The sequence below is a fragment of the Arachis ipaensis genome, chromosome B02 (genome assembly GCF_000816755.2).
Source record: "Arachis ipaensis cultivar K30076 chromosome B02, Araip1.1, whole genome shotgun sequence".
NCBI lineage: Eukaryota > Viridiplantae > Streptophyta > Magnoliopsida > Fabales > Fabaceae > Arachis > Arachis ipaensis.
In genome coordinates, this window is record NC_029786.2 from 9,662,605 (window position 1) to 9,666,865 (window position 4,261).

Here is a 4,261-nt window from a genome sequence, read left to right on the forward strand (position 1 = left end):
TTTTTAGAGAACATATTATAAATAGATTTTAAATTTATTTATTTTTAAAAAACACATAGATTATTTATATTAAAGTTATACAAAACTGCATCTTTATTTTTTATTTTCATTTTTTGATTTGCATTAATTACTACACTTTGTCTTTTCTTGTGTTTTTTTTTTTTGTAAATAATTAAAACAATGAATGAATGAGAATGAAAAACATATAAAAATGTTATATTAAATTTAAAAAATTTTTGATAATTAGTATGAAAGATTAAGAAATGAAGAGTAGTAAGTCTTAATATGTATAAGTTGTAGAATTTGAATATTTATAACTGAAATTTTTTATAATTATTATTATGATGACACTTTTAATGTATGTTTATTGTATTTAATTAGTACTTGATGTTTCAATTGAATAATAATAGATAAGAGTTTTTTGTTTTAATTTTTTTAAAATATTTTACTAAATAGTGATTGGTTGATTTTTATCTTTTGTCAAGTCATTAGAATTGTTGATGTGGCATCATTAGCAAAAAAAAATAAGTCAAAATAATTAAATTACCATGTGCATTGAAAAAAAAAGAAAAAAATATAATAATAAAAAATATAATTATAAAATAATAAGAATAATAAAAAAATAAAAAATAAATTATATCTTTTATTAGTATTTCTATATTCTTTTTATTAAGATAAATATAAAATATACTAATTTAATATTTTTATTTATATTGTTAAATATAATTTTATATTTTTATATTTTTTTATTTTTGTTTTAATGTTTCATATCTATAAACACACAATCATAAAATATGTTATCTAATTATAATTTTTATATCTCTTGAATCTAGACTCATGTGATTCTTAAAATTTCTTAGAAGTACTATTTTCATCCGACTTAAAAATAGTAATTGATGAAAAATCTCGGTCCACAATTAGAAAATCATACCAAATAGATACTGCTAAGCATATGTCCTTTGACACACTTGTCATGAATATCTGTCTACTATATATTAAATAATAGTGACAAAGTTAATTATCTATTAATCAAATTTACCATTAAATTGAAACCTCATCGAAAATTGTGTGTTATTAGTCAAAGAAAATGATCCTCTCAATTATAAAAAAAATTGAGGAAGTAAAGTGTGATTTTTAACTTTTTATTACTCTTTTTTGTTTTATTTATAAAATTAATAATGAGAGATCATACTTTACTTCTTCGAGTAAGAGAGAATTCATTCCGTCATGAAGTGAGAATTTGTTCTATAAAGATCTAACTACATACACACTTTAATTTATTTTCTGTCACTTTTTCTGTATAATAACAAATTTAATTTTTTATCTCTTTAAATTAAATTAATAATTCTATTTGATATCTTTGCATTAAATTAATAACCCTAATGTCATACGTACTCCGTACTCTGTACAATTTTGAAAATCGAAGATGAGCGCTGGAGTGAGCGGGGAAGAGACTTTGAGGGTGAAACACGGTGAGGCAGCCGATAATGTCGGCAGAAGAGATAAGGGGGAGAGTGGGGGAGGGATTGCATCAGGGGAAAAGGAGGATCATATTTTGGGAGGGGTTTCTAAGCCTTTGAAGGTTTCTTTCAGGGACAAAGTTGTAGGTTCCAAGATTGCTAAAGCTTTTTCACTTGTTGAAACTTTATCGGGAGATAACATTGCGGTAGTTTCTGGGAAGCAAGGAGATCTCTTGCCACCGAGTGTCACGTTTACCCAAGAAGCTAAGAATTACTTGGCAGAACCTTATAAGGATGCTATAGTGATTAAGGTGCTAGGTAAACATTGGTATTGAGGAAGCAGTAGGACACAGGGGTGGCATTTGGTTTCTATCTTCTATTGCTAATGCTTCTTGTGTGGTTATTGATCAAATTGACCAATGTATCACAGTGAAAGTGAGTGTGGGTAACTTAGTTTGGCTTTGTAGTGCAGTATATGGGAGTCCTCAATTCGAAAAAAGATGTATGCTTTGGGATCATTTGCGTTCTATTAATTCAGACCATAATAGACCATGGATGGCAGTTGGTGATTTTAATGAGATTGTGGCACCAGATGAGAGTACAGGTGCTTATTTTTCTTCTCACAGAGCTAGTCTATTAGCTACTACTCTAGATGAATGTGAGCTCTTTGATCTTAAAGTGACTGGTAGGAGATATACTTGGTATAGAGCAGTTCAGGCTGGCAGGGACTTGGCTAAAAGGTTGGATAGAGCTATAGTTAATGAGGCGTGGATGACAATGTTTCCTGAGGGTTATTCTGAAATTCTTAGCAGGCTTCATTCTGATCATTGTCCTATTTTAGTTCGTTGTCATGGTAGCCCCAGAGTGAAAGGTTCACGTCCTTTTAGGTTCCAAGCTGCGTGGGCAACACATCCTTCTTATAAACATGTTATTAGTAAGGCTTGGAATCAAGAGTTTGGAGGCGTTACCGAAAGGCTTAAGATGGTTCAACAGGCTTTTTTGGACTTCAACTCAAAGATTTTTGGAAATATTTTTGTGCGAAAAAATAAGTTGGAATATCAGATTGATCAGATTCAACAGCGTTTAGAGGTTACCGATGTGTTATCTCTGAGAATTAAAGAAGCTGAACTGAGGGAAGATTACAATAGGCTTTTGTTGCAAGAGAAACTTTTTTGGTACCAAAAATCTAGAGAGCAGTGGGTCAAGTATGGGGATAGAAACACTAAATTCTTTCATCTTCAGACTTTGGTACGTAGAAACCATAATAGATAAACACTAATGGTGTTCCTTTATTTTTTATACTAATTAATAATTTTAGTTTATATTCATCTCATAATTATCTCTATTTATTTTACTTGCGCAGACATATGAATAAATTATTAATATATTTTTGTTAAAGTTACGAGTAAGACTTGAAATTACGACCTTTAGCCTCTAAGTAATTATGAAAAAATTTTGTCATTTAAATTATAGTTTGTTAGCAGAATAATATGTTATGTTATTATTGAAAACTTTTGCGCTAAAATAAAAAGTATACAATACTTTGTCTTTTATATTTGTATCAAAAGAATATCGAGTAATTGCTAACTTGGATGAAATGTAAATAATTAAATAGGGCTATAATAAAAGGAATATATAAAACAAAAAAAAAACTTATTAGATTGAAAAAGGGAGAAAAAATTGTAGTTGCTTCATTATCAAATTGTCAATTATTGTTTTTAGAATAGGATTTTGGCCATGAGTAGATCAAGTGCACTTGAATTTTAGAGAAAAGGATAAATAGGTCTTGACCTTTTGCTCCACAGACATTTTTGTCCCTGACCATTGAAAAATACTTTTAAGTTCCTGACCTTTACAAAATTTGGACGGATCAGTCCCTGATGGAGGCATTTGGACGGATCAGTCCCTGATGGAGGCATTTGGACGGAGGGACTGATCCGTCCAAGTTTTGTGAAGGTCAGGGACTTAAAAGTATTTTTCAATTGTCAGGGACGACAATGTCCGCAGGACAAAAGGTCAGGGATCTATTTGTCCTTTTCTCTGAATCTTATTATCGACAAAAAATGCTCTCAAATAATTTAAAAATGCGACAAAAAATCCAACATTAAATATGTATTTTCAAAAATGCCTTAGAGATTGAATTATTTCGATGCGGTTTTTTGCAAGTATGATTAGAAAAATGAGATATTTTTATCCTTAAAATTTGGTGATTTTTTCGCTATATATATATATATATATATTGTGATTTTTTTTCAACAACCAATAATACTTTTAAAAAATCACAAAAAATATATACTTAGCAAAAAATTATCAAATTTTAAGAATAAAAATATCTCATTTTTCTAATCATGCTTGCAAAAATCCGCATCAAAATTCAATTTCTAAGACATTTTTTTAGAAATATATATTTAATGTTGGATATTTTTGTTGCGTTTTAAAATTATTTGAGAGTATTTTTGTTGATAATAAAATTTGGGTACATTTTTGTCAGCGACAAAATTATTCGAGTACATTTTTAGTAATTTATCCTTTTCTAAAATAATGTTGTTGATTTTCTAAAATAATGGTTGTTGGTTAATTTGAATGATTCTGTTGAATTTTTTTACTGAATTAATTTGTTTGAGTTCATTTTATTAATGGATAATTTGTCTGAGTTAATTTTCTGAAATAATGGTTGTTGGATAATTTTATTGAAGATGAAATAACCACAAAATAATCAAAGATGGATAATTTAGTTATAAATTTTGATAATTGAAGTTGTTTGTGAACTTTTAATGATATATTATAGATCATTTATTATG

At 28.2% G+C, this 4,261-nt stretch overlaps 1 protein-coding gene and 1 pseudogene across 5 annotated transcripts in view; both read right to left on the reverse strand.

The window, feature by feature from the left end:
- Positions 1 to 4,261, reverse strand: part of LOC107624835 — a 44,187-nt pseudogene that overhangs the window by 18,120 nt on the left and 21,806 nt on the right.
- LOC107624838 ((+)-neomenthol dehydrogenase-like) overlaps positions 1 to 4,261 on the reverse strand; it is a 37,946-nt gene that overhangs the window by 12,031 nt on the left and 21,654 nt on the right. The window lies entirely within an intron of this gene.